Source organism: Abramis brama (genome assembly GCF_963993115.1).
Source record: "Abramis brama genome assembly, chromosome: 2".
Taxonomy (NCBI): domain Eukaryota; kingdom Metazoa; phylum Chordata; class Actinopteri; order Cypriniformes; family Leuciscidae; genus Abramis; species Abramis brama.
The window spans coordinates 46,576,640-46,588,904 of record NC_139964.1 but is presented as its reverse complement, the minus strand read 5'-3'; positions in this window follow the sequence as shown (position 1 = coordinate 46,588,904).

The window sequence follows — 12,265 nt, the reverse complement described above, 5'->3', positions numbered from 1 at the left end:
ATCATACGCTGATTTCTCTCTTATCATAGTCTACAAATGGTTTCGTTCATAGTCTGACATATATTAGAAGCTATATGTGTCTGTCATGGATTTGCACTGAATTGATTCTCAAAAATACGGAACAAAGTGCGTTCCGTATCAGTTATACGGAACAAGACTTTTATGTGTCAAATACGGAACGATTCCGTATTATACGGAACGGTTGGCAACCCTAGTTTTAGCGTATCCTTTTTATGCACATTTGTGTCAGCCGTATACAAGAAGCATAAATGGCAAATGTTTGCAACTCTAGGAATTACAAATAGTAATATAGACATAATAGCTATTTTAGACATATGAGTCTAAACAAGCATGCAAAATTTCACGGAGATTGGGTAATCATTGCTATAAAAGTTAAAAATTTCTGTGAAATTCCCACTAGATGGCAGTAGAGGATCACTTATTAGTACATTCTGCTCGCTAATATTGTAACTAATTTCAATTGAAATTTAATCTTTATAACATCATTATAATAACATTACAAATCACATTTTTCAAGGTTTACCAGTTTGTTAATTTGAGGCATTCTTTTTCAATACAATTATATGATTACAATGAAAACTAAAAATTGTGTTTTAAATCGGAAATCTGTAATAAGCCAATTTATTTCAAATATCTATATCTATAATAAAATGTGTTTAAGCATTTTTATTAGTATTAAAAAAATATGTGGAATCAAACCAAGTCATAGAAAACAATTGTATTTTATTGACAGAATAATACAAACTATATTGCATATTAAATAAGAATATAATGAAATTACAGAATATAAAAATTAAACTAAAAATATTAACAATAAAAATAAAGCATTCATTCATTCATTCATTCATTTTAAATGAATTGAAAATATTTTGAAAGGAAAAATTAACATTCAATAAAAAGTATAGTTGTTAAATAGTACATAAAAGAGGCAATAAATAGTAAAAAAAAAAAAAGATGTCCACATAAAATATGTAATTACAAAATATAAAAATTTATTTAAAATACTCAAAATATCAACAATAAAAATAAACTATTCATTCCTTTTGAATGCATTGAAGAAAAAATAAATGTAAAATATAAAAGCAAAAATAACATTCAATTAAAAATAACAACAAACAAGAATTTGGGCAATTGGTGACAGGGAAAGTGAAACTGATTATGATAATGAAAGTAAACAGAATACCGAGACCCATGATCAGGCTAAATGAAACAACGTAGTGGAGATGATGGAGAAAGGAGGCAAAGGATGACGATCCAGGTAGAGATGGTGATGAAGGAGACTTCAATCTGTGAGCAGCTGCAGCAAAACACACTTGGAGTTGGGCAGGACCAGTAGTGATAAAGATGACAAGGAACTGGACTGAAGCAGTGGCAACAAAGACATCTAATGACTGTGCTGAACCAGCAGAGATGAAGACACCTTGTAAATTGGCTGGAGCAGTGGAAATTGAAGATCTTTTAACGTGGCATAATCCATTTCGTCCCATGGCAATAATTCAGTGGGCACTCAGCTCAGGACAATCCTCAGTGATGACAGTGTGGGCGGGGCTTCAGTCAATGCAGGACCACACCACTACAATTCCATCAATCACAGACAAGATTGGCTTCTGTCAAACACAAAAAAAGACAGATTAGCATGTTAGAAAGTTCAATACATGGCAATGTAAATTGACTAGATTATGTTGATTTCCAGCCTGGTCTCATTGTCAATACGTAGTATTAATACGTAATTTTCAAAGATAGAAAACATACTTTTTATACGTTTGGATAGATGCTGAAACGTATGATATGGACGTATCTTCAACAATTAAACGTAACATTATTGCGATACAGCTATTTTTCAGCTATTTTTTTGCGATTTTTCTTGAGTAAACTGCATTTAATAAATGCGACTGGAAACGTAATTGATAAGACATTGGAATGCAATAGTCAAAACATTAATGCCATGATTTTAATATGGATAAATAGAAATACGTACAAATTTGTAAGTTGGTAGAGTTGTTCATACGTAAATAATTTACGTTTTAGTGCTGTAAATACGTCAGTATTATACGTTTCTGTGTGTATAAAACCTAAGTAAATGTACGTATGGTAAAACTACACTTTATGTAAAAATACACATGTATTGTCATGAGATCACGTTGCGATTTCCTCTTTAGAGGGTTAAGAAACAAAAGCTAAAGCCGCAGTGAACTTAAAGTCACAAAAATAAATAGACAACAATAGAAAAATTTACCTCGTACTGTGATGAATCTGAATTACTGCTGAACTGAGCCATACAGATGTAGGGTCTGTATTTGATACTGAGAGCATTAGGGAATCCATAACTTGCATTGAGTTAACAGGGGGCTTCAGTCAATGCAGGACCACACCACTACAATTCAATCACAGACAAGATTGGCTTCTGTCAAAAAAACTGTAGATAAGCATTTCAGAAAGTTCAATACATGGAAATGTAAAATGACTACATTATGCTGATTTCCTCTTTTGAGAGCCAAGAACAGAAAGCTAAAGCTGCAATGACCTCAAAGTCACAAAAATAAACAACAATAGAAAAATTTACCTCATACTGTGATGAATCTGAATTACTGTTAAACTGAGCCACACAGATGTAGGGTCTGTATTTGATACTGAGAGCAGGAGAGAATCCATGACTTGTATTAAGTCAACCGTCCACAATGGTGATGATGGTGTGATGATCTGGACATTGTTGTCTGCAGTCAAACTGTTTCTTTGATTTCCAGAATGTAATCTTCAGCTTGTTGTGGAGTTGAATATTGTCCTGATAATGATCTGGTCATCAAAGCAGCGTAAGACATTTGATGTACCTATAGACAATGAGGATGTGCTTAGGATTTTTTTTTTTTTTTTTTATCACTTTACAAGTTCTACAAATGATGTACTTATAAACATTGTGCTTAAAGCAAGCATTTATTTAAAATAATATTCTTTTACCACAAACATATCGTCCCCTTGGAATTATAAGGTTCTATCTGACATTTTTGTCAAAATTTAGTTATTCACATATTCTTATTCTGTGGCCACTTCTTTACATTATGTGATGTTTTTTTTAAGTTGTGTACATTTTGGAACTTTTTATTTAGAAAATAAAAAGGTTCTTACTACACAGTCGAATGGAATGCAAAAACTTTAAAGCTCAATATCTCAAAACTGCTCAGAACGCAGATAGAACCTTATAATTCCAAAGGGACGAATATTATACAGTAATGAAAGTTATAACTAATTTAAAACATAAAAATAGTCTTACCTGTTTATCAATACTTGAAGTGTTGGAATATGATGAGAATGAAGCAGCGAAGATAGTGTAATATTTCTTAAAGTCCATCTTTGACTTTCCTTTTTCTTTTTTTATATATCTTCCCATTTATTGTTTTGCTGCAAATAATTTTTTTACACTATCTTTTGAAGCACTTTACTATAAATTAGGCAATTGTATGATGCAGGTCTCCATAGAAATTCATTGTAAAATGACATTACACAGACATTTTGATCAATAAAATACATCAAACAAATAAATAAAATAAATGAATGAATGAATGAATGAATAAATTAATAAATAAATAATAAAATGTTTGTGTGATTGTTAAGGCCATTGAATTTTAAAAATATATATATATTGACATGTATATTTAAATAATAATTATTAACAGTTCATTATGATAATTCAACAAGAGTTTGGGAAATGTATTTGTAGGTGGCCTTAACACCCACTAACAATCCCACAGAATTATGCTGCCTTCACGTGCTATCGGAAATGTCCTATTCCTGACTTCTTATACCATAATTATGGGTTTGACATGTTCCTGTGTTTTGTTATATAGAAAAAAATGTATTTTTGATAATTGCATAAATCTTATTGATTAACATTCTGTTATTGAAGAATGTTAAATTTCCAACCAAAAAAAAATTATTTGCACTAATTCGATAGCACGTGAAGGCAGCATTAAATCCCACAGAGGCCGTCCAGTGTTAAGCATCTACCTCTAAACCCCCCCCCCCCCGTCCGTCCGTCCGTCCGTCCCCCCCTTAGATGGACGTTTCATTATAACAGCCACTTTAGCACAACGCAGTCATGATAGCTGAAGTACGTGGGCATAATGTCAATCTTTATTGTATTTAAGTCAATATCTTTAATATATATATGGTCAATTAATGTGCCATTTTCAGTTGTTGCATTTTTAACTATTTGTGTGAAGCCAAAATTCTGCATGATATCATGAATAGTTGATTTATTGAGAATGTTTTCATTAAAATCTCCTAGAATTATTTTGCCACCTGATAAGCTGTTTATTTGATGAATTAAGGTTATCAAGTTGTCTCTAAATAACGGCATGTTATATGATGATGGTCTGTATATGACTGCCACAGCTGTGTTTAAGTCTTGTATATTGCACATTAGACATTCAATGTTAATGCAGGGTAAATCAACTAATGCAGCCTTTACATTCTCTCTGTGATATATGCCAACACCACCATGATTTTCCTCTTTAAGTGTAGCAAAAACATCTTCACTTGTGTCATATGCAACACTTCGTGGTTTGTCCTGAAAGTGGTACCCAGAAAGACTAATATCGTTCTCCAAATAGTTTGGTTTTAGCCACGTCTCTGTTACACAAATCATATCTGCTTGATAATATCTGTTATCTTTCCGAATATCTAATATATGTGGAATGAGCCCTTGGACATTGTGTAACATCATTTGAAATTTTACGTTTTCTGTGGTTTCACATGGATCAATGAATGGGGGCATTCTCTGTAGAGCTTCCTCAATCTTGTCTTTTGCAAAAATAGCTTTTTCCTTGAAATCTTCTATTATGAGTCCATCAAGAGATGTCACTCGACTTAATGCTACATATGCTTGTCCTGGAGCAAATATCTTTTTCAATGAAACAACAGCTTTGTTCACTGTCAGACCTTGCACTTTGTGAACTGTGGAAGCCCATGCTAATTTCAAAGGAAACTGTCTTCTGACACCACCACTGCTTGTCACTTTCTCTTCTTCAGGCTCGATTGCTGTGCTTTTCTCCAGTCCAGGTTTTAAACATGGATTTTTACCTCTAGCTTCTTTACCAGCTCGTTCATCATCAAATTCAATGTATATTTTGGATGGAAGTATTTCATCATTTTCATAACAGAATAATTTAATTGTCCCAAAAATTCCATTCACTAGACCATCTGATACATTGATATTTTTCAATAGCATTACTCGAGCATCGATCGCTAATTCAAGAGATTTTTCCAAAGAACTGTTGTGAACTCTGAGATGAAACCCATCCTTTTTTTCCATTCGGCCAGTTTTAGCATTTCTCTCAAAATCCTGGGCGTTCACAGTAATTGTGTCAGAGCATATTTTGTGCACCATTTTCAGGTTATGTTCATCAACTTCACTATTAGTTGCATAAATATGGATATCTGTACTCTCATCACCATCACCTGTTTCACATGTTTTAAGCATAGCAATATCTTCTTCAAACATTACTTCATCTTTTTTACGTTGCCTTAAACGATTTAATAATTCTGCAAACTTTTTGTCCTTCTGGCGCATAATCTCTGTAAGTTCAACAAAACTGAAGTTAGTTTCCCAAAGATTTACACTGTTCACTGGTTCGGTGTAAAGTGGTTTTCCTTTGACAGGAGACAGCTGATAAAAATCTCCAACTGCTATAACAGAGACTTTTCCGAATGCAGAGTAATCACCTGTTTGTTTGATCTGTCTTAATCTTCCATGAATATATCCTAGAAGTTTATGATCAACCATTGAAATTTCATCAATTATTAATATTTGCAGTTTTCCAAGTTTGGCTCTCAAGGAATTCATTTTTTCATCTCCAAGAGGTTGATATGGCAGTGAAGCATTTATTCCAATGCAGAGACTGGAATGTACAGTAGACCCATTTATCTGGTAGGCACTTACACCTGTTGGAGCACTTAATAGCACATGTGTCTCATCTGGGTTGTCTGTTAACTTTGAAAGTATGCGAGAGGCTTCATAATAGATGGCTTTAATCAGTACTGACTTTCCAACACCTCCTGGACCAGATATGAACACATGAAATGGATCTGGGTTTTCACCTTGCACTTTTGCTAAACACCATTGCCGTACTTTGTAAAAGATTTGTGACTGTTTTTCATTCAAAGAACGCAGTAAATCCATGGCATCTTGCTTTGTCATAGCTGATGGATTGTTTTCTATCTTGGAAGTACCCACATTTGGTAATAGATCAGGAATGATATCATCACCTTCTTCTGTGTCTATTTGGTCTTTCTTACTCTCCAGACATTCGAGACGTTCAAGTTCTGCTTCTGGGCAAATTTGGGCCCAAGCATCTTCCATTGGTCCATGTTGTTCTAGATCATCTTGAGCTCTTTGTATTGTGTCTGCTTCTTTCTCAAACTTTCCCATATTACTGTCCACTATCATTTTGACTGACTCAAGCTGAGCATCTGAGATTGTTACAAATCCAGTCTCATAAAAATCCTTATATGTAGTGAAATTTGTTGGTTTCAATTGATTTCGCACAAAATGAGGCAAAAACAATTCTAAAATACTTTGATGATAATTTTCTGGATTTTTAGTGGGTGAAAAACGAGCATATCGCACAATGGCAGACTCTGTACGAGTTCTTTTTCTCACAAACCCCATGTCATTTTCCAGTCTTACTCTGTCTGGACATTTTTCAGAAGCAGTTAAAACTCTGTATTCTGATGCAAAGGTTGCTAAACACATTCCACTGAATTCTGTTGTATGTGGACGGGCTCTGTATCTGTCTGAGATGCTTTTCATCCATATGCCATCACCATCATCTTCTCCACATTCAGCTTTTTTATGTATGGTGTTTAAGGGTAGACTCATTCTGATTTGATTAGTACCAGTTGGAATAAACACCACTTTCCTTGATCCTTCTTTTAGTTTCATGTTAGTCAGTCGATACACACTCTCTTGAGCTGAGACCTCTCGATTATGTAAAAACACACTTCCTAGTTTTCTTAAAGCCTGTTTAGCATCCATATTACCTTGGTTGTGTGATTCTCTTTGAGCGTTAGCCAACAGCAATCCCATTTCTCTCTCAGCTTTGGAAATGTACGAAATGATATACACTATACATGAGTAAGCGTCAACAACAAACTGTATGTCCATGTTTGCATTCCAGCATCGTAAAAGGTCTGGGTTATATTGATTCACCCACACATCATTTGGCTTTCTTTTCAACACAACACTTGTTTTCTTAGTCATTTTATTGTAAGCCATTTCAAATATCTCTTGATTTATACCAATAGATGCAAACATAGAGTCAACTGAGTCAAAGACAGCATCACTATTCAACAAACATTCTCTCACTTTTTTCATTATAGCTTCGGCAAGATCTTTTGATATTTGTTGACAGTTGTTTGAATTTTTGTATTTACTTTCATTTTTTTCAGCATCTGTTTCTTTTTCATCTTTATCAATCTTGCTGCTTCTTGCAATGAAAGTATTGTTACTTGGTGGACGTGGAAAGTTAAATCTACACACAGTTCCTTTCTTTTTACATGTTTTTGAATGTCTTTTGCTGTGTTGTTGGACAGTGCTCACAACTTCATGCATTTCTTCCTGCTGCTCAGGTGGCATTTCACAAGTGACATATTGATCAACAAATGCTACTACTTCATCATCGTCATCTCTGTCCACTTGAGGTGCATTTTCAACCCAAAAGAGACAATGTGTGTGAGGGGATCCACGCTGTTGAAATTCTATTCGATAGAAATAATCTATTATTTTTCCGATTGGCTGGGCTGGCGACATGATCACATCTTTTAGAAAGCAATGAAATCGATGATCAAACATTCTGGCAGCAGTTACAGGATTGCGTTTAAGCATTCCACATCTATCAGACCAGTCCAGTTCATCAATAGGAGTTTCACAACCCTCTTGTTTCACAATAGATTGCATTAGCTCTGGCCATCGCAAGTCTGCTGAAGAAAATGAGCAAAACCATGTTGGGATACCTAATTGTCTCACCATTGCAAACAAATCTTTTTGAACACTTTGCCAAAAAACAGGACTCCCTCTCACTGGCTTCAAGAATTTATAACCCTGATCAAAATTTAAAATCTTTTGCAATGACTCTTTGTTTGTCAGCATTTCTGCAGTAATTTTTGTTTTGTTGCTGGTGTCATGACCTTTTCGCAAAGCAATAGATACATTTGAGATAACTTGATTAAGTTCAGACAGATATTGTCCATAAAATATGTAATCTAGGTTTTGAGCAAAACGTCCATCTGCATTTAGGATTCTGTTATTTAAGTATCTAGACAGCGTTAATTTTTCAGGCCGTGGATCATGAAATGTTCCTGTTCCTTTTGGGAAGAGAACTGGAAAACATTTGGCTTCATTGGTTTCATCCATTAGCATTCTCACTGGATTATTGCCTTCTGCTGGTGCAAGTGACATTATGCCATCAAAATGTTGGTCTAAAACCTCTTGTGCAATATCTACTGGTTGTAAACATGAATCCATAAACAAACCATGTTGTTGTCGATCATGAAGTGTTTCATCGGTGATCTCTTCATCATTGTCAATATTGTGCTCTTTATCAACAAACATGTCCTGACATCCATCCAAATCTTGTTCAGTGTTAACACTTTTATCATTGATCTGTTCTTCTGTTTTACTCAGAGGATTAATCCAAGTTTCATTGAACTCTACATCTTTATACCATTTGTTATTTTCTTTTAAGTATTCCAAAGCAGTTTTGATATGATCAGTGTGCACAAATTTATATTCATAATGCCCTTGAATGCGTTAATTTCCTCTTAAGTTTTACTCTAATCATCAAGTCTTCATTTTCTGATCTTGGTAAAACATTCACCACATCTGTAACATTAGACGGAACACAAGTTACTGGTCCATGAACCCCATTCTGTCCTCCTCGTGGTAATGCCAGCATCTTCATGAATGGAATATTCTTTGCTATCAGATGTTCTTCAAGAGAATTTAAACAGCTCAATTCAACAGGAATTGGATCCAGAGCAAGATTATTTGCTACACTTTCAGCAGGCATTTTTCCTTCACTAATCTTTCTATCACATGTGTGACAAATCCACAGACATTCAGCTGGAGTATTTTTATAAACACAATCTTCACTGCAGGTTTTATTACATGTATGCAAATAATTTAGTGTTATACATTTTTCTGCAATATAGCCAGCATGTACTGACTTTTGTACATACTTATTTATTTTACAGTGTTTGACCTGCATTTTAAAACAGGAACGATGACAAACTGAACAGACATAATCAGGACCTGAAGATATTTTTTCTTTAAATTGTTCAATCACACAATCAATCACTTTCCTTTTCATCTGTGTCTCACATCGAGTTTCAGTATTTCTCATTTTAATACTATTGGCAAAACTAATATTATTTTTATATTTCTGTTTGTTGAAATCTATTACCAGTTTTTTGTGTACTTCATTGTTATTATATCTGGCAACACTGTACGTCTTTACAGCCTGTCTGTGGGAGATATTGTCACTATATTTATCAACACTGTATTTTTTTACTTTTTGTCGATGTTGTTCATTTTGATGGTACTTTTCAGTGCTGGATGTCATTAGTTTCTCTTTGTAAGCTTCATCATCGTGATATCTTTTGTTTACATTGCTTTTTTTCCTCTGTTGTAACTCATGATTACTGCTGTATAGCACTCTCTTTCTGTAGAGTGTACGTGGGTCTGAGTTATCATTTAACGATTCATGAAACATTGAATCTACAAATGATGATTTACACATGGAAGCACAGGTACCATCTGTTCTCTTTACACATACAACAACTTCATAATGACAGCTATTTACATGATTCAAGTAAATCCCGTTGAATTGACAGCTATGTCTATTTGATGAAACAGTTAAGGCTGAATATTTAAGCCATTTTTCTTCACTTAATGTAAATATGTCCACACCAATTAAATCACTGGCTGCTTGTAATTCCAGCTCTGTTGCCCAAGTTCCGACATATTTCATTCTTGAACTATCAATGTAGTTTGCAACAGAAGTGTGTCCTTGTCTGAGATACTGAATGTACCTTCCTTCATTCTGCAGTATATGTGTTACCACAGCCCGCCTAAGTTTTCTGTGTTCTCGTTCACTGCCACTTACAGCATAAGCTACCGATCTGAAAAAGCAGTTACCATCACCGACAATATCTTTGGTTTCACAAGGTTCACCTATTTCAACAATCTCATTTGGATTATTCTGTTCTTTTACAACGTGTACAATGTTCAGCTTCAAGCAAATACTTTTTTGTTGCTGTACTGTTAATGGATTAAACTGAAAAGAAACACTGTCAATTTGAGAAATAAATTCAACATCAGCTGCATCTTCATTTCTTGGGCAGACAGAAGACATTTCCGTTTTCTTTTGTGTACATATTTCATTCACATATATTTGATCTGTGCTTATGAAATCATTCAAAAAAACACAGTCAGTTTGAGAAACAAATTTAACCTCACCTGCATCTTCATTAGAGCAGGAAGAAAACAGTCCTGTTTTCTTTATTTGATCTGTGATTGTAAAATTAGTCAAAGTAACACTGTCAGTTTGGGAAATAAATTGAATATCAGCTGCTTTTTCATTACTTGGGCATTCAAAAGATTTTCCTGTGTTCTCTTGTGTACACGTTTCATTCACAAGTATTTGATCTGTACTTATGAAATCAGTCAAAGAATGACTGCAACTTGCCATTTGTAAATCGACACCTTTACTCACTGTTCCTACATCAGTATTATTCTGTCTCACTGAATGACGCACCAATTGATCATGCTGACTGTGGTTGTCAATCACATTTACCTGAACACCAGTTACCTCAAATGGACGATTATATGCTTTCAAGGACGCACCCAATCTCCTGAAATGAATGAGCAAAGAGTCTATGCTGGGATGGAAGACCACTACACTCTTACCACGAGCTGAAACTGTTCCATCACTGAGTCGTGCATGTGGATCAATCACTGCATACCACGAACCTTGTCTGACAGCTGCACATATGGTTTGCCTTATGTTTACCAAACACGCATCAAACATCTGGAACGCTTCATTTAATGCTTCATCAAGGGACATAGCAACACCTTGCAAACCTTCATCATATCGATTAATTCCAAACAATCCAGTATAGGACACAGAAGAATAGTTTATTGAAAAATTAACATTTTTCAGTGTGTGTGTGTCAGGCAGTTCAGCAACTTCTATGTAGCCATTCACAGGATCGTTGATTTTGCCAGCGTCTCTCATGGCACTGTACAGGTGATCTCCAAGCATCAGAACTTCATTCAGGTCACTCGGGGTCCATCGCAACACATTTTTCACCTTACACATCAAAATTGCAATTAAACTGTTTGAAGCACATTGCCTGCCGCTATTGTAGCCAAAACAGTTAGCAGCCTGATGGAAAGACCCTCTGATGTAAGACTTCTGTGGACAAAAATCGGAAACAGGTTTCATGGTCATGTTAGTATTTTTTGTGGCAGGTATAGATATAGAGGGAGATTCAGGTTGAATTTCAGACAATGAAGTTTTGTTTTGACAGTTTTGTTCAGACTTGTTTTCGGACTTGTGTTCAGACTTGTGTTCAGACTTTTGTTCAGACTTTTCTTTAGGCCCGTTGTGATGTACACAACGTTCAGTTAATTCTGCCAATTTTTTAAGAGGTGGCAGAGCCTCTTCAGGATCAGCAGCCATCCGGTCCGCCATCCTCTTCTTGGCTGCCTCAGAGCGCCGGGCTTGCTTTGTACGTGGCATCTGTACACACAAAACACACACATTAACTTACACATTACTGCATACTAGGAAATAAACAATATATCAAAAACTTAAAATCACATTAAAACAAACTAATTAATTGATCATTTACATTATATTCTGTATTTTTTTATAGATACAATGATTATATTATATGCAAAAGTTAAATTAATACACACACATGAAGTTAACTTTTTAGAAAATAACTACATCTGAAAACACTTCTCAAATCAACTACAGATAGCTCAACCCTGCTTTGCTTTGCTATACTGACATCTAGTGGTAAAAATATGGTATTTTATATTTATAACAATGAAGACTGATTTTCCTTCCCTTATTCAGATTTTAAATAAATTTTTCTGATTTTCATTTCTTAAGCACAAAACACACTATGCGACATCCTGCCCAATATGGTCTTTCAATTAAACATACCAATTGAAAGGTAAAAA